General features: G+C 40.2%; 1 long non-coding RNA gene and 1 pseudogene across 4 annotated transcripts in view; both read right to left on the minus strand.

The window, feature by feature from the left end:
* The window catches only part of LOC132683667 (uncharacterized), a 70144-nt gene that overhangs the window by 27408 nt on the left and 22948 nt on the right, over positions 1-19788 (minus strand). The gene's annotated exons all lie outside the window — the stretch shown is intronic.
* On the minus strand, positions 11560-18975 carry LOC132684304 (small ribosomal subunit protein uS2B pseudogene; annotated as a pseudogene).

The following is a 19788-nucleotide window of genomic DNA, read 5'->3' on the forward strand; positions in this document are numbered from 1 at the left end:
CCAGTGCCCTTTCATGCTACCTTCTGAGATCATTTTCTTTCAGCCTGAAGAACTTTCTAGTGTTTCTTTTGGTTCACAGCTGCTGGCACTGAAGTTTTATTTGTGTGAAAACTTCCTTATTTAATCTTCACTTTTATTTGTCCATCTGCACTGTGGCATGATTTACATATAATATTCATTCATTTTAGGTGTATAGCTTGATGAACTTTGGTAAATTGCATATATATGTGCATCCATACACCGCCCCCCCCGCCCCAAATCCAGTTTAGAAACTTCTATTACCCACAAAAAGTTTCCTTCTGCCCTTTTGCAGTCTATGCTTGCCCCAGGGAACCACTGGTCTGCTTTAGGTCGTTGTAGTTTTACCTTTTCTAGAATTTCATATACATGGAATCATATAGTATGTTGCTTTTTGTGACTAATTTCTTCCATTTAGCACGGTGTTTCTGAGATTCATCCATGTTGTTATGTGTACCAGTAGCTCATTCCTCTTAATTACTGAGTAATAGCCCATTGTGTGGATATGCTGTATTTTGATTCACTAGATGTTGGACATTTATATGGCTACATTTATGACTATTATAAATGCTTATGCTGTAAATATTCATATACCGGTTTTGTGACGATGTGTTTGCATTTTTCTTGGGTAGATATCTGGGAAATTGCTGAACCATATGGTAAGTATATGCTTAACTTTTTAAAAAATTGCTAAACTGATTTTCAAAGTGGTTCTATATTTTACATTCTTGCTTGTGATATATGAGGACTCCAGTTGCTCTACATTCACCAAGGCTTAATATTGTCAGTATTTAAATTTCAGCCACCATACTGAGTAAACTGTTAATTTGCATTTTCCTAATGGCTAATGATTTGGTACATCTCTTCATGAGCTTGTGGGCCATCAATATACTTTTTCTGGTAAAATATTTGCTCAAATCTTTTGTTCAATTTGTCTCTGTCAAGTCTTGAGAGTTTTTAAAATATATTCTGAATATAAGTCCTTTGTCAGATACATGTTTTATTTTGCAAAGATCTTCTGTCTGTGGTTTGCCTTTTCATCTTTTTTGATATTAATATGATAGATGACATTGAATGACTTTGAGATATTGAACAACATCACATTAATAGGATAAATTCCCTTGATTCTGGTATATTATTCTTTTTATATATTACTGGATTCAATTTGCTAATATCTTGTTGGGATTTTTATGTCTCTGATAATGGAGTATATTCACCTCTAGTTTTCTTTTCCAGTACTTTGTTTGGTTTTTATATCAAGATAATGCTAGCCTCATAAAGTAAGCTGGGGAGTGTTACCCCTCTTCTGTTTTTTGGAAGAAATTGTGTAGAAATAATATTAATTCTTCTTTAAGCATTTTGCACATTCACCAGTGAAACTGCCTGGGCTTGGAGCTTTCTTCTTTGGAAGATTTTAAACTATGAATTTATCTCTTTAATAGCTTTGGTACTATGTAGGTTAAAGAAGTTAGTCCATCTCACCTAAGTTGTTGAAAATTTGTGTGTTGAGTTGTTCTTCACTGTATTCCCTTATTATTTATTTATTTATTTATTTATTTATTTATTTATAATGTTTATTTTTGAGAGAGTGTGCAAGTGGGAGAGGGGCAGAGAAAGAGGGGGACAGAGGATCTGAAGCGGGCTCTGCGCTGATAACAGTGAGTCAGATGAGGGGCTAAAACTCATGAACCATGGGGTCATGATCTGAGCCAAAGTTAGACACTCAAACCAACTGAGCCACCCAGACTTATTCTTTTAATGTCTGCAGGGTCTATAGTCATATCCTCTCTTTCATTCCTGATAGTGGCAATTTCTCTCCTCTCTGGCTAAAGATTGATTAATTTTATTGAGCTTTTGATCTCACCGATTTTTTTTTTGTTGGTCTTGTTTTCAATTTCATTGATTTTTTGCTCTTATATTTATTTTTTCCATCCTGCTTATTTGAGTTTTATTTTACTCATCATTTTTAAGTTTCTCAAGGTGGAGTTTAGAATATTGATTTGAGAACTTTCATCTTTGCCAATAAAGCATTTAATGCTATAAATATTTCTCTAAGCAATGCTTTAATTGCATCCACATATTATGATATGTTGCATTTTCATTTTTGTTCAGTTTTAGATATTTTCTAATTTTTGCTTTAGAAAAGTATTTTAAAGAACTCAAGGTGAGAATACTCATATTTACTTATATATTTGCTATTTCCTTGCTTTCTCTTCATTTCTGATGTCCCAAGTTTCCTTCTAGTAACATTTTTCTTCAGTCTGAAGGATTTTCTTTAGCAATTATTTTTGGGTAGGTCTGCTTGCTCTTAGTTTTCCTTCATTGAAAATGTCTTTCATCCAGATGGCCAACAGACACATGAAAAGATGTTCAACATCACTCATCATCAGGGAAATACAAATTAAAACCACACTGAGATACCACCTTATACCAGTCAGAGTGGCTAAAATGAACACATCAGGAGACTATAGATGGTAAAGAGAATGTGGAGAAAAGGGAACCCTCTTGCACTGTTGGTGGGAATGCAAACTGGTGCAGCTGCTCTGGAAAACAGTGTGGAGGTTCCTCAAAAAATTAAAAATAGATCTACCCTATGACCCTGTAATCGCACTGCTAGGAATTTACCCAAGGGATACAGGAGTGCTGATGCATAGGGGCACTTGTACCCCAATGTTTATAGCAGCACTTTCAACAACAGCCAAAATATGGAAAGAGCCTAAATGTCCATCAACTGACGAATGGATAAAGAAGATGTGGTTTATATATACAATGGAATACTACTTGGCAATGAGAAAGAATGAAATCTGGCCATTTGCAGCAATGTGGATAGAACTGGAGGGTATTACGTGAAGTGAAATAAGTCAGGCAGAGAAAGACAGATACCATGTGTTTTCACTCCCATGTGGATCCTGAGAAACTTAACAGAAGACCATGGGGGGAGAGGAAGGGGAAAAAACAGTTACAGAGAGGGAGGGAGGCAAACCATAAGAGACAAGTACTGAGAAACAAACTGAGGGTTGATGGGGGGGTGGTGGGAGAGAGGTAAAAGTGGGTGATGGGCACTGAGAAGGGCACCTGTTAGGATGAGCACTGGATGTTGTATGGAAACCAATTCAATAATAAATTATGTTTAATATAAAAAAAGTAAAAATAAATAAAAAAAAGAGAGAGAATGTCTTTATTTCATCTTCCTTCCTAAAGGTTGTTTTATTGGATATAGAATTCTGGTTTCAGTGTTTTTTTTCTAGCGTTTTATGAATGTTGTTCCACTTCCTTCTGTCCTCCATAGTCTCTAGTAAGAATTCTATAGTTATTCAAATTATTGTTTGCCTTTAAATAATAAGTCCTTTTCCTCTGGGCACCCTCAAGTGTTTTTCTTTGTGGTTAGTTTATAAGTTTGCTAACAATGTGTCTGGGCACAGAATTCTTTGGGTTTATCCTGTTGAGGTTTTCTGAACTCCTTGAGTCTGTAGATTTATGCCTTTGACAAAATTTGGGAATTTTTAGCCATCATTTCTTCAAATACTTTTTCTACACTCCACTTCTATCCTTCCCTGTGGGACTCTGATGACATCAATGCTAGATCATTTGTTATTATTTCACAGGTGTGTGAAACTCTATTCTTAAAAAAAAAATCTGTCTCCTCTCTCATTCACTTTGGGTAAATTCTATTGATCTGTCTTCAAGTTCACTTATACTTTCCTCTGCCATCTCACTACTGATGTTGGGCCCATTTAGTTTTTGTTTTACAGTTTTGTGTTTTTTAATTCTAAAATTGCCCTTTGTTTCTTCTTTATATCTTTAATTTATTTGCTGAGACTTTTTAGCTTTTTATATTTAAGAGTGTTTGCCTTTACTTTTTGGAGTATTTTCATAATAGTTGCTTTCATTATCAGATAATGTGTGTCATCTTGGCATTGGCATATATTGATTATCTTTTACCACACAGGGTTGAGATTTTCCTAGTTCTTTATGTGTTGATTATTTTTGGATTGTATCTTGGACATTTTGAATATTATATTATGGGATTCTGGGTATTTGTTTTGTTTTAACAGACAACCAATCCAGTTGGGTTCAGGTACACGTTCCAACCAGCTTTCTGTGGCTTCAATATAATGTCTAATTGCAAAGATTTCTCAGTGCTATTCAGATCTGTCTTGCATGTGCACCACCCAGTGGATAGTTTGGGACCCTGGCAGTGGTTAATTCTGTAGATTAGTTCTTACAGTCTCTGGCATGCTGTTTAGGGTTAGATCCATGTGTGTATACTTGGAAATGAGTTCATAAGCAACTTTATAGGGCTTTTCCAATATCCTCCCTATGGTAATTTCTTCAGTACTGTCTGGTTACCTGGAGTTATCCAGCAAGAATTTGGGTTATATTTATCCACTATGTTGCACACTTTTTGTAATTACAATGATGTTCAGGGCTAACCAGTATGATAACACAGAGAAGATAAAAAGTAATGGGGATTTGTCTAACCCTCTGAGAATCACAGCTCCTCTAATCAGAGAGGAAGGTTCCCCTCCCTCAGCCTTTTAGAATCCTGCAGGCCAGTTGTCACTACAGTTGCTGCCACTGCCACTGCTGTTATGGGATTTCTTAGAGGGTGGGGTATGAAAGAATGAAGAAAAGATAAGGGGCAAGGGTTTCCCCCATTTGAGAATTAGGAGACTTCCATGCTTTGGGGGCCAGAAATAGATAGCTTCTCCTGGAGCTCTCTCTGTCTGTGCAGATGCCCACCTCCAAGTTTTGTGTTGCTTACAGTTCACCCTGATATATTGGAAGGAAAGGATAATAAACTCACCACCAGTTTGATGGTACTTCAAATTCTAGTCCTTTCCCCCAACCACCAGCTACTATTTAATTTTCAGAGTCCTTGAAAAAGATGCTATATCCCATCTATCCAGGTTTTTATTCCCTGCATCCTGTGTGGACTATGTTTATTCCAGTGTACCCAGAATGGGAAGATTCTATCTTGTCTGAGCCACTGAATTATTGTTGGGTCCTTGGTAACAGTACTGAAACCCATCCAGACTTACTGGGTCATTTCCATCATTCCTTTGTTTTGCATTGTACCTACTCTGCAATCCTTTAATCTTGGATTAATCCTAAAATCCACCTTTTTGACCCCTACTCCTAGAATGATGAGCTGGGCTGAAGAAAATTCATTCAACCATGTGGGCTGGTGTCTTTCACTTGTTAAATATCTCTGCACAGCTCTCTTGCTCCTCAAAACTCTTACTGCCATACTCTCACTTTCTCAGCAGATGTCTTTACCTCCTACTACACAGAGAAAATGTCACTAGTAGGCAGTTTCTTACTGCTTACCTATAGCAGTGTTTTCCTCTTGTTTTAAATAGATATCGCTCCTTCCCTTCTCCTGTTGAAGGAGCTATTGCTTCCTGCGCTCTGGATCCTGTCTCCTTCTGTTTTCTTAACATTATCTATAAATTATTATCCTTCTTTCTTCCATCTTCCACTTAATCTTCTTCAAGGGCTCCTATACTTTAGCATATAACATGCAAAGTCTCTATTTTACCTCAAGTATCACAAACATCTCCTAATACTCTTCCTGTATTAGTCAGGGTAACCCAAAAGGTATTTTTTTAATGATATTTATATCTCTGAGGCTTAATACACACAACTTTTTTTTTTTTTACTCATGTGAAGTTCAACATAAGTGTAATTGGCTGGGTGACTCTCCTGGGCACCCCTTTTCTGACTCAGGCATTCAGGTTCCTTCCATCTTGTGATAAAACCATTTTCAACATGAGGCCTTCAGGTTTTCTGTGGAAGTGAAAACTGTATAGGATAGATTCACTTAACCCCCTTGGCTCAAAATGACCTACACACTTTAACTCACATTCTTTTAGCAAAAACTGGTCACATGGCTCCACTTGGAGAGAGCTGGGATAGGTCGACCCTGGTGAAGCAAAGGCTTCCCAGAATCCACTCAATACTGTAGAATCTTGAATCACTGAATCATAAATCTTCAGTGGCCAGCCACCTATTTCAGTTATACTTCTTACCTCCGGTCTTACCACATATCCATCTACATAGAATCCATTGTGATCTTACCTAACACAGATATGATTGTGTCACTTCCCTGTTTAGCACTCATCAATTACTGCCCACTACCAAATAAATGAATCCAAACCCTTTGTCAGGGCATTCAAGACCATTTAGGATCTAGCCCTTCCAGCTTCATCTTTATGAGGTCTTGTCTTAGGCACCAGACCCATGAAACTGTTTCCAGTTCCCAGAAGCTGCATTATTGTTACTTGCCTCTGTACATTAGCACATGCTCTTCTGTCTGAAATATCCCTCTTTTCTGTGTCTAGTGGGAAAATGTCTACCTCTCTTTCAAAACTCAGTATAAGTATCTTCCTCTGTGGAGGCTACTTTCCTCCTTAGGAAAATTTTATCCTTAGGTAGAGTTGGTCCTTTAGTTTTTTTTGTGCTACCACTGAGCTTTCATCAAACTTCCATAGTAATACCCATTACACTGAGTTGAAATTTTATTTTTACATATGTGTCTCTCCGTTTTTAAACTGTGGAGCTCCTTGAGAAAATTGGAGCCATGACTTGCTATCTTGCTATTTCTATTTCCTAATACAGTGTCTGCCACATGATGGATGCTTAATAAATGTTCATGTAATGAATAATTAAATGATGAATAAATGCAGTACAATTTCAGATATTTCTTACACTTCAATTTCAGTTTAATGTTCATCCTATATTTAAAAACTCTTAGGAAAATTATGAGCTTGTGCTATATTTACTGTCATCTTCTTCTAATGGAGAAGAATGGAAGACATTAAATTAAAGCCTTACAGAAATACACTAATATAAATTCTTGATTTGGTGGGGGAGGCTTCTCTATATTAAATCAACAAACTTGATGAAAGAATGAGCTGAAGCTATAGAGAGGTTAAAGTGATGTTCTTCCCCTAGCCAGACTTATCAAAAAGAAAAGGGAGAGGACCCAAATAGATAAAATCATGAATGAAAGAGGAGAGATCACAACCAACACCAAAGAAATACGGTTATAAGAAAAAATACATGCCAACAAACTGGACAATCTGAAAGAAATGGACAAATTATTGAGACTCACACACTACCAAAACTGAAACAGAAGAAACAGAAAATTTGAACAGGCCTCTAACCAGCAAAGAAACTGAATCAGTTATCAAAAATCTCCAAACAAACAAGAGTTCTGGACCAGATGGCTTCACAGGGGAATTCTACCATACAGTTAAAGAAGAATTAATGCCTATTCTTCTCAAAGTGTTCCAAAAAATAGAGATGGAAGGAAAGCTTCCAAACTCATTCTATGAAGCCAGCATTACCTTGATTCCAAAACCAGACAAAATCACACTAAAAAGGAGAACTAGAGGCCAATATCCCTGGTGAAACTGGATGCAAAATTCTCAACAAGATACTAGCAAATTGAATTCAATAGAACATTAAAAGAATTTCTCATCATGGTCAAGTGGGATTTATTCTTGGGCTGCAGGTCTGGTTCAATATTTGCAAATCAATCGACATAATATACTACATTAATAAAAGAAAGGATAAGAACTACACGATCCTGTCAATAGATTCAGGAAAAGCATTTGACAAAATACAGCATCTTTCTTGATAAAAACCCTGAAGAAAGTAGGGGTAGAAAGAACATACCTCGGGGTGCCTGGGTGGCTCAGTCGGTTAAGCGGCTGACTTCGGCTCAGGTCATGATCTCACGGTCCGGTCCGTGAGTTCAAGCCCCGCATCAGGCTCTGTGCTGACAGCTCAGAGCCTGGAACCTGTTTCGGATTCTGTGTCTCCCTCTCTCTGACCCTCCCCCATTCATGCTCTGTCTCTGTCTCAAAAATAAATAAACGTTAAAAAAAAAAATTAAAAAAGAAAGAAAGAACATACCTCAACCTCCTAAAGGCCATATATGAAAGGCCCACAGCTAATATCATTCTCAATGGGGAGAATCTGAGAGCTTTCCCCCTAAGGTCAGGAACATAACAAGGGTGTCCACTCTCACCACTATTATTCAACATAGCACTGGAAGTCTTAATCTCAGCAATCAGACAACAAAAAGAAATAAAAGGCATACAAATTGACAAAGAAGAAGTCAAACTTTCACTCTTTGCAGATGACATAATACTCTGTATGGAAAACCCAAAAGACTCCACCAAAAAATTTCTAGAACTGATATGTGAATTCAGCAAAGTCACAGGATATAAAATCAACATACAGAAATCAGTTGCATTTCTATACACCAATAATGAAGCAGCAGAAAAAGAAATCAAGGAATTGATCCCATTAAGAATTTCACCAAAAACCACGAGATACCTAGGAATAAAGCTAACTAAAGAGGTAGAAGATGTCTATGCCGAAAACTATAGAAAGCTTATGAAAGAAATTGAAGAAGACCCCCCAAAAATAGGAAAATATTCTATGCTCCTGGATTGGAAGAACAAATATTGTTAAAATATTGATACTATGCAAAGCAATCTCTACATTCAATGCAATCTCTATAAATGTAACACCAGCATTCTTCACAGAGCTAGAACAAACAATTGTAAAATTCATATGGAACCAGAAAAGACCCTGAATAGCCAAAGTAATGTTGAAAAAGAAAATCAAAGCTGGAGGCATCACAATTCCAGACTTCAAGCTGTATTACAAAGCTGTAATCATCAAGACAGTACTGGTGCAAAAACAGACACATAGATCAATGGAACAGATCAGAGAACCCAGAAATGGACCCCAGAATATATGGCCAACTAATCTTTGACAAAGCGGGGAAAGTATCCATTAGAAAAAAGACAGTCTCTTTAGCAAATGGTGCTGGGAGAACTGGACAGCAATGTGCAGAAGAATGAAACTGGACCACTCTCTTACACTATACACAAAAATAAATCCAAAATGGATGAAAGACCTAAATGTGAGACAAGAAACCATCAAAATCCTACAGGAGAAAACAGGCAGCAATCTCTTTGACCTTAGCCGCAGCAACTTCTTACTAGTTATGTCTGCAGAGGCAAGGGAAATAAAAGCAAAAATGAATTACTGGGATCTCATCAAGATAAAAGGCTTCTACACAGTGAAGGAAACAATCAACAAAACTAAAAGGCAACTGATGGAATGGGAGAAGATATTTGAAAATGACATATCAGATAAAGGGTTAGTTTTCAAACTCTATAAAGAACTTATCAAATTCAATACCCCCCCAAAAAAATCCAGGGAACAAATGGGCAGAAGACATGAATAGACACTTTTCCAAGAAGACATCCAGGTGGCTAACAGAGACATGAAAAGAGGCTCAACATCACTCATCATCAGAGAAATACAAATCAAAAACACAATGAAATATGACCTCACATCTGTCAGAAGGGCTAAAATAAACAACTCAGGAAACCAGATGTTGGTGAGGCTGTGGAGAAAAGGAAACACGTTTGCACTGTTGGTGGGAATGCAAATTGGTATAGCCACTCTGGGGGAAAAAACAGTACAGAGTTTCCTCAAAAAGTTAAAAATAGAGCTACCCTATGACCCAGCAATTGCACTACTAGATGTTTTTCCAAAGGATACAAAAATGCTGATTTGTAGGGGCAAATGCACCCCAATGTTTATAGCAGCACTACTGACACTAGCCAAATTATGGAAAGAGCCCAATGTCCATCAACTGATGAATGGATAAAGATATGGTGTGTGTGTGTGTGTGTGTGTGTGTGTGTGTGTGTGTGTGTGTGTATATATATATATATATATATATATATATATATATATAATGTAATATTATTTGGTGATCAAAAAGAATGAAATCTTGCTATTTGTAACAACGTGGATGGAACTAGAGTATTATCATGCTAAGAGACATAGATCAGTCAGAGAAAGATAAATATCATATGATTTCACTCACATGTGGAATTTAAGAAACACGGCAGATCAACATAGGGTAAAGGAAAGAAAAATAAGGTAAAAACACAGAAGAAGGCAAACCGTAAGAGATTTTTACATACAGAGAATAAACTGAGGGTTGCCGGAGGGGGGAGCAGATGGATTAAATGGGTGACGAGCATTAAGGAGGACACTTGCTGGAATGAGCATTGGGTGTTATAAGTAAGTGATGAATCGCTGGGTTCTACTCCTAAAACCAATAATACTACACTGTATGTTAACTAACTTTAATATAAATAAATAAGTAAGTAAGTGAAGTTCTTACTGATGCAAATATAATAGTTAAAGTTTCAACTCTGGAAAGTGAAAGAATACAGAGAACACTAATAGGGACTTGAGAGGGTTTGGGTGATTGACATGAAAAGCTGCAGGAAACATTACTTCAGTCCATAATACAGTCATGAAAGGTGCAGAGGGGCAAGAATGCTTCCCTGAACTCTTCTGAAAAATGAGAAAATAACTACAGTTCATTTAGATTTTGAATTAACCATATTTCATTAATAATTCTGTGAGAACCATTGTTCATCTATTTCATATATACTATCTCTTAATTAACTAAACAGTTCAGTTAATCAGCTTATCATTCCATCTGACCAGTTTATGTAAGTAAAAATCACTCTATATTCAAAAGCAACAAACCATAAACCCAAATCCAAAAATCCCACAAATACCCTGATGCCTGTATTATTTATTCTGACCCATAATCAGTTACTATCATGATTTGGGTGGCCTCCAGCTTGATCTATTATAGAAGTTTGCCACCTAGGGTGGCTGGGGGCAGAGGGATCAGTGGGAAGCTGGAGTGAGGCAGGACTATTCTTTATCAAGTTGAGATAAGAATCAGAAAAACTGTCCCAGCTAGAGGGACTAATGCAGAGCAGGAAAAGATTCTGAGAAAGCCTCAGCCCTCATTTCTGACACCAGGATATGGACGCAACAGTGGGAAGCCTGCCTCTCCATGAATTTGGAGATTAGGGACATAAGGTCACCTTCTGAGTTGAACTAGTAAAATTCACAGACAATGGGGATATGATTAGTCATCTGTGGGAGTAAAACAAGACACTGTAAAATGCGTGGACCTCACAAAGCTCCAATCAAGATAGGTGATTTGGTGCAATCAGAGGAAGCCAAGTCCAGGATGTGAAGGTCATTTAGCAGAGGATATTTAATCAATCGAATTGTACACTGCCTGGAGGAAGACTGGGTGAAAACTGGATGGCGGTATGGCCAGAAGGGGAAGTAATCAACTTGGGCTACAGAAAGTGAAAACCCAAGCACTGTGCAGAGGAGAGACCCTGCCCTTTGTGGCTGCTGGAGAAGTATGCTCTGCTGGGGGATTGGAGTGTCTCTTCTGATCTCTCTTCAGTACCCTTTGCACTCTTTGTTCAGCATTCATGTTCATTTTGTTCCTAGGATTGGCTGCCTTGGACAGTGGACATAAGACCTTCAGTCCCTGGGAAGAAATGTCTCCCACTGTAAATTTGTAAGTTGACTATTGAGTAAACTTATGGTTTTGCCTGATTCAAGTGACCTTGAATTCTGGAAACTTCTGAGATCCTGATGAGCATAAACAATAAAATTTGGAAGGTGGTCAAGGGGATACTACCTATGAGACCCCTTGATAGGCAGCCACAGCCTTCCCCTGGGAAGGCACTGACCTCATCTTCAGTCTTTTCTTGCTTTCAACAGACAGTGCCGCAATATCCACTGAGGTCAAGGATTCTTTTTTTTTTTTAATTTTTTTTTTTTAACATTTATTTATTTTTGAGACAGAGAGCATGAACAGGGGAGGGTCAGAGAAAGAGGGAGACACAGAATCTGAAACAAGCTCCAGGCTCTGAGCCGTCAGCACAGAGCCTGACGCGGGGCTCGAACCCAAGGACCACGAGATCATGACCTGAGCCAAAGTCAGACGCTCAACCGACTGAGCCACGCAGGCGCCCCAAAGGATTCTTAATCTGATGAGGCCAATGAGCTAATTGTTTTTTAAAGAAACTGTTTCTTTTCCATCAACCTTATTTCATTTTATTTGCCTTTGTGGAAGACCAGCTTAAGACCACTCAGTGGTTATTCTTACCCACTCAGTGGCCTGAGGAGTGGGAGCTGCAGACCAGTCTTCAGTGGTAGACTGAGTGCTCCAGTCTTCAGTAGGGAACTGCTGAATAGGGACAGAGGAAACTTGCATGCCCTCAGACCAGTCTGTGACTTCAAGTTGAATCACATAAACTCAGGAGCTGGAGTAGTCCATTCACCCTGAAATTCCTCTTCGGTCACAGCCTTTTTAGCAGCAGCCTGCTCTTCCTTTCCAATCTCTTCAGGGTCTCTGTATAAGTAGACATCAGGCATGACCTTCCATGGATGTTCATGGGAAATGGTGTCACACATGCACAGAACTCCCCAGGTCAGCATCAATTTTCAGACCCACTGAGTGAGCTTCCTTGTTATTGCAAGGGATGGCAATGTCCACATAGCACAGAGGACAGTCTCTGTTACACAGAACAATGGTAGGCAGGTTAACATAAGACACCTCTCTGAGAGGCTGGTGGTCAGTCCCTGGATTAGTAACCACGAGAAATCTCAGCTCCCAGAAGGCTGCCTGGATCTGGTTAGTGAAGGCTCTGGGAGTGAAGCAGCCAGCAATAGGAGTGGCTCCAGCAGCAAACTTCAGCACAGCTTGCTGGCCAGTATTCCTGGATGATATGACACTGACATGAGCCAGGTTTTCTTTTTTTTAAATGTTTGTTTATTTTTGAGACACAGAGTGCGAGTGGGGGAGGGGCAGAGAGAGAGAGGGAGACAAAGAATCTGAAGCAAGATCCAGGCGCTAAGCTATCAGCACAGAGACTGACACGGGGCTCGAACTCACAAACCGTGAGTTCATGAACTGAGCTGAAGTCAGACGCTTAACCGACTGAGCCACCCAGGCACCCCTGAGCCAGGTTTTCAACGGCAACAATGGCTCAAGCTGCCAAGAGAAGCTTCTCCCAAGTTCTCTTCAGATTCATGACGTAGATACCATCACTTTTCCTTTTGTAGATGTACTGTTCCATTTGGAATACCAACACAAGGTTGGTACCACTTAACTGGGTTCCTGCTGCAAGGAATTTGAGGGCATCCTACTCCTTCATTTGCAGGACGTCAAGGGCTCCAGACACTGTGAAAGTTTCCTTTTAAGTTACAATGGGAACATAAAACAACGCCATTATAGACCCCTCCCTGGGTAGCGCAGAAAGCCAATGACCTAATTTTAAATGAATGTTTTGTTAAGTCCCATTTACTACTATGAAAAGAAATTCACAGATAATAAACCACCTATATACATATTTTTAATATAACATCCTAACTATAAAAATAAAGAAAAATACTGTTAGAAGAGGAATATTTTGTAATAAAATTTTAATATGTATTAGAGTATATTAATGCTTGGGGATGACTAACTAGAAGATAGAATAAAGTAGTCCATTGCTTTGAGATCACAGTGAATGTGGCAGAGACAAATGTAGACAGAGACAGGTGTGTTGGCAACTCAAATACCAAGAACGATGTCACTGTCAGTGAGATACTTTTCTGAAATTATGACTATTGCTGGTAAAGTTCTGAACAAAACACAGTACAGTCTTCTCTTTCTTTAAAAATGCTTAGAGGGCATGTATGGAAAATTCCATGTATATTAAAACTATGCAAAAGTAACTTGTATTTCCAAGTAAAATGGGACTGAATTCCACATCCAGACAATTATAAACAGATTTTTGCACACAAATGTCCAGTGTGACTTTTGAAGGTTATACGGGACACACAACATTTCTTGGTTAAGGTGCCTGTGCTGCACACAATTGCACAATAGCATCCTTGGTTCCCTCTCACTAAATGCCACTAGTGCCCCTCCCAATAATTGTGGCAATCAAAAATGCCCCCTTGAGTTTCCAATACATCCCTCAGGGGTGGTTCCACTCCTGTTGAGAAACACTGAATTAAATCAACAGGACTCAATATGAGGGTCCAATTAGACAAATGTGCCCTGTCCCATGGCATAATCATTCCATGACCTGGCATCAGAAAACCCCAGCTTGTGGGAAGAAGGGACAAGGATGGATGGAATCTAGTTCTAGAAGGAGAAGAAAGTAAGTAAGAAGTAATCGGGAAAGAAGTAAGAACTTAGGAGAGGAAACCAGGGTAATAGCTCACCTCTGGGATTTGGGCCAACATACAGGGAAGGGCCAACATAGAACTTTGGCTGTGGGGCCACCCATGTACCCAGGTTAGTTCTGGGTAGTAGTTATCCAAGACCTGGCTTAAAGGGAAGAATTTGTGGTCAACATGGGAGCCTGGATGTAGTCACTTGGTTCCTAGCACTTGGGTCTGGGTATGTGACTTATTTCCAAACCCCTTGTGCACAGCACCAGCCAGAAATGATTCAGCATTAGGCCTGGGTTTAAGTCTTCTCAAATCATAGCAGCTGAGAAGATGAGAAGATAGCAAAGGAAGGAAAGACCAACAGCCACAGCTTATCAATGCCACACATGTGATTGGAGAGGGGATATCTACACATTTGATTTTCTTACATTAGAGTGTTTTTTGCCCTCACTTAAACACAAACTAATCAACTCTTTCTTCAAACAAAAATGCATGTTCAAGAGAACAGATTTGGGCATTCACAAACCATTTCACCCACCCCCACATCATTTATTTATTGGCTTCCTGTGGGTAGACATAAAACAGCTGCTTGGAACTCAGATTTGGAGTCCATTTCCAAAAGTGGGGTCATGAAGGCGTGGCCATAAATCAAGGCAATTGTTACACTGAATACCACAATTTATAAGGATAAATACATAATTTTTCCTGGAGCCTGGGCTAAGGCCAGCCCTACAACCCATGCTTTGTGACTCAGGAGCCAAATAACACTCACGTACACCCAATATTCCCTGAAGACCATCTCAACAGGATGATGCTTCAACTCCTGTGACCCTTCCCAAAGTCCCATCCATGACAATTATCTAATCTCTGCTCAGAAATCAAATTATCCAATGCTTTTACTCTATTGGCTTGAGCAGGCTTCTTTGTGCATACAGTTCCTGGAAAATACAAAAAGATGCTCTTATTTCCATCACCACCCTTTCAAAGTTCTTATTACTTCATCTGTCCCACATTCATTAGAGTGGATGGTCATGAGAACAAGCTCGGCTTTATAGTGCTGGATAGAATGTATTAGCAAAATCGAGTCTTAAAAGACACAGAGAGAAATAAAAGCATTCTGTGCATGAGAAAAGATTTTCCATTTTAGCCTGTAAAAAGAGGGAAGGGACTAAAGAGATTATCTGCTATTACAAAATAATCAAGGAGATAGCTGACAATATTTTTGCCTCTTCCAGAAACTTTGATTCAATCATGCTTAAGATATCACTGAACTATACACCCAGGGTTCCAACTCATTTTGCTGAGCTCTCACTTGCTGTCTGACATATTCTTCCCTCCACTCTTCCCCACTGTTCCTGATCCGAGGTCTCCTATCTCCCTGTAAACACTATCCTCTAAGCCTATCTCAGCCCCTGGCTTTTGATCACATACCTGGGTAGATTTCAGGTCTGTTTACATTTTGGTTGTTCCCTCCATGCCACCAACCAAGGATTTATCCCCTTTTAGCTTAAGATCTCAGAAGCCAATGGAAGTAACTGCACAAGGTTCTCTACGAAAAGGAAGGGCATCTGTACCTATGTACTAATATATTTCTCTGTGCTTTTTTAAAATGTGAAGGTGTCCTTAGGATTTCCTTCCTGTGTACAGTGTCTCAATTTAATGCCCTAAATTGAGATCCACTTCCCTGCTCAGAAACTTTTGGGTTTTTTTTTATGTTTATTTATTTGTTTTGAGAGAGAGAGAGAGAGAGAGAGAGAGAGAAAATCCTAAGCAGGCTCTGTGCTGACAGTGGGGCTTGATCGTATGAATTGAACAGTGAGGTCATGACCTGAGCCAAAATTAAGAGTCAGACACTTAACCAGCTGAGCCACCCAGGCGCCAGCCTGCTCAGAAACTTTTCATGTTTCTCCTTTTGACCACAAAGTCAAGTCCAAGTTTGTAACGTAGTATTCCAGATCCTCTATGATCTGCCACCAACACACCTTTCCAAGAAATCAACCCTTCTAGCCACAGTGAGAGAAGCAGTGGCCAAATATGTAGCCTTTGGGCTCAAATTCCAGCTCAGTCACTTATAAGCACTGTCCTCAGGTAAATTACTTAAGCCTCTCTATGCCTCAGTGTCTTTGACTATAAAAATGCGATAATAATAGTACTAATTTGAACTGCATGAGAATCAGAAGAATTAATGTTAGCTGAGACAATGTAACAGCTGAGAACAGTGTCTGATACATGATAAGCATCATCTACTATTGCAATTATCTTTACTTACTACCCTCAACACACTTGCATTTTCCTATTTTTGTATCTTTTCTCAGTTACCAATTTCTGTAATGCTCTTTCAAACCTTCTCTCCACTCCTTTGAATTCTACCCATCCTTCAAAGCCCTGATGAGGTTTTTCCCTTTCTACAAGCTTCCCTGAACTGTTCAGTTCACAGTGTTTTTTCCTGTGTACCAACACACAGACTTTCTATTCCAGTAATTTTGCAAATGGTTACTTGTTGCTTCATGGCACTTCTTGTATCGCTACCTTGCGATATTAACTTAAAATAAAATATCACCTGGTCTCCCCCAGTTAGCTTTTGAGTCCTTTGAAGGCAGGGACTCGGGCATGTCTTTGTGTAGAGCTCAGCACCTGTACATTGCCTTTCCAATAATACCTTAATAAATATCTGTTTATTTGACCTAATCTGATCCACAGGTTGAATGCAAGTTTGCTAGATGCTTTTGGAAGTGTGAACTGGATGCAGTGTAGGAGATGTGGAACCTTAGTTATTCACTTGTAGAGCATTTATGGGATGTCTGTGCAACATGTTCCACTTCCACCTTGTACCTGACAAGGTATCAGCCCCTTTGCTCCAGGAGGAGGCACCAAGACTGGTGGGTGGAGGTCCACTAGGATGAAATCAGGTACTGGGTTTGGCCAGAGGGGGCAGGCTTGGTGGCCAGAAGGGCTTTTAGAACAAAAATTTCGGTTCTCTCTCTCCCTACAGGATGCAGGGAGGCAAGGACACAGTCCCAGGGCTGGCTGCAACATAAGAAGGTCTCCTAAAGAGCAGTAGTTTCCACAAAGCAGTTTTGCAAATTCAGACCTTCCTTCCTTGGTTGCTCAGAGTTGCCCCTGGGTGGAAACCTTTGCCATCTAAGAGGGCCAGGGTGGGTAAGATAGGAGAAGGGCTAGTGTGGTATTGGGTCAAGACTTCTGGGTTCTAGTGCAGATTCTTTCACTAACTTCCTGGTTGGTTTGGACACTGATGCCATTGCCATTTTCTTAAGTCCCCTCATGTGTCAACGAGGTTGTTGGATGAATATGTAATAATCTCTAGGGTCCTGGTTCTCTGTAATATTGTATCACCCTAGAATTGTTCTCATAGTAGAGTCATTGTTATCTACAAGGTAAGAAACAGAGACCTCCTTTGTCTGAAATTCAGATTCTTCTGACCAGTGAAACTCAACTGAGTCAGTCCCTAGGGTACGGGATGGTCTCATTTATTGGGAGTGGCCCCACTTGCTTACAACAGTCTTGGAATCCTTTTCCTTCTCCACCAAACCTGGGAAAGTAAGGACTTGCGATACAGGGTAACGAAGAGGTGGCAGGGTAGCAACGGGGCAAAGGTCTTAAACTGGGGCCATCTCTGTTTAACTAGTCAATTGTCCTTGCCTTTGGATTATCACTGAGTGTTTCCTCCCTGTAGCTCTGGTGAGAAAACTGGAGTCACAGTTGCTGATGAGTTCTAGGGAGATGAAGCAAGATGGCCCTGAGGTTTGGTGCCAAGTGAACACTGTGGTCAGAGAATGTCACTGGCCTTGGGCTCCGCCTTACTGAGGCATCCCCCAGGCACATTTACCCCTCCCACTGCCAGAAGGCACTCTCTCCTTCTGGTCACCCAGATGTCCTCAGCAGTGTTCCTTGGATGCTCTTGCTGCTCCTGCTTCACTACCACCCCTCCCTCTCAATTTAAGCTCATTACAGCCCCTCCCATGGACCCACCTCTATTCCCCAGCTAAGGCAGCCAGTCTGCCTTCTTTACTTACATCAGGATCCTGGGGTGTGAGATCACTGAGTTTGTTACCTCTTCATGCTTGTGAGCCCATCTTGTGCCTGGAAAATTATGTCGAGGAGGAAGATATTACTGCTGCCACCATGGGAAACTGCTGTATTCTAGGATTTGGGAAATAGTGTGGCTGGCAGATGACTGTCTTGGACAGAACATGTACAAGGATACCAGTTCTTGTAGGACATGTGGTCAAATGTGGAAATGGACATCTGTCCCACTTACTTAGTTTGCTTTCTTTACTTTGCCTTACCTCTTCCTGGCAATGCAACAGCTTTGGCTAGGTGCTTGGCTCTGTGACAGTTATGAGAGCGAATGGGAAGGAAGAGAAAACACACAGCCTGAACCTCCAAGGAGCTTGCAGTCTGGTCAGGGAAGCAAGGCATGCACACATTCGCAAGAATTCATAAGGGTGGCTGAAAGTATGGGAATTTTACCTGGAGTCTATGTTGAGTTTCAGCATCTAAAAATTCCAAGTTTATCTTTCTGGAGAGAAGGTCCAGAATTCTCTGATTTCAAAGGCACACTGGACTGCTCACAAGGATGAGTAAATGAGCTCAAGTTAGAAGACCTGGGCTGGAGTTCTGGCTTTCCACTTGCTATCTGTGTGATAGCACATTGTCTGACTGCCCTGATCCTCAGTTTCTTAATCTCTAAAATGGGGGTAATAATTTGTGTCCTACCTCTCTCATAGCATAATTGTGAGGATCAAATAAGACAAGTGTGTGAAAGTGCTTTTGAAACCATAAAGCACCATACAGGTAAAAGGTGTCATAGCCAAGACCAGAGGACAGCCTCTCCAGGGCCATGCTCTGGAACTGCAGGGGAGCCAGACAGCCAGTGCCCAGCACAGCTCTCTGACTCTGTGAGCCCTGGGGCCTTGTCTACTGAAGGCAGGGCCTCTTGCTCCCTCAGCTGCATGGAAAATACTATCTGGCTAAACCTGGATTTTTTTTTAAACCTCTTCACTCTCTTCTTCTCTAGTCCCAATTTCCATTCCTTACCACCCAGCCAACCTCTATGAAAATGGTTTCCAAGTGGAATCTGGGTTTCAAGTTACATCACCACCAAATAATTCATGCCTTTCTGGAAGAGACCCAGAGATAAGTTGGGAACAACTTGTGTGGAAAATGAGAAGCCTGGTAGCCAATCCAAATATTGCGGACAGAATTTTTGTGAGCAAAGGCTTTCTAAAAAAACATTTGCCAAGATGGCTCACATCCCTGTAAGCAAAGATCAAGGTACAAGTTCATGAAACAAATGACACAGAGGCGGCTTAATGAAGGGTCTCTGGCATGTTGGTGAGAGGTGGGCCAGTGGGGACCGTGGGCCTTTCATCTGTCCATTTCTCTCTAGCTGCTGCTAAAGGCCTCTAATGCCATAAGAGTTCTTTTCTTTCCCAGTCTAGAAGACAACCTGGGGAGCTAGCTCATCCAGGACATGCCTCTGTGTCTACCCTGGATGTTACCTGCAGCATTGTGGAACACAAAGGCTCTGTTCTTTCCATAAATACCTCTGGAGGAGAGTCACAGCCATGGTGACAGCCATCCTCTGTGACCCATTTTAGTGTTTAACAGTTGTCAGATCTTGAAAAGTGGGCCTCACAATGACCTTAAGATGCC

The sequence above is a fragment of the Panthera onca genome, chromosome C2 (assembly GCF_046562875.1).
Source record: "Panthera onca isolate mPanOnc1 chromosome C2, mPanOnc1 haplotype 2, whole genome shotgun sequence".
Taxonomy (NCBI): domain Eukaryota; kingdom Metazoa; phylum Chordata; class Mammalia; order Carnivora; family Felidae; genus Panthera; species Panthera onca.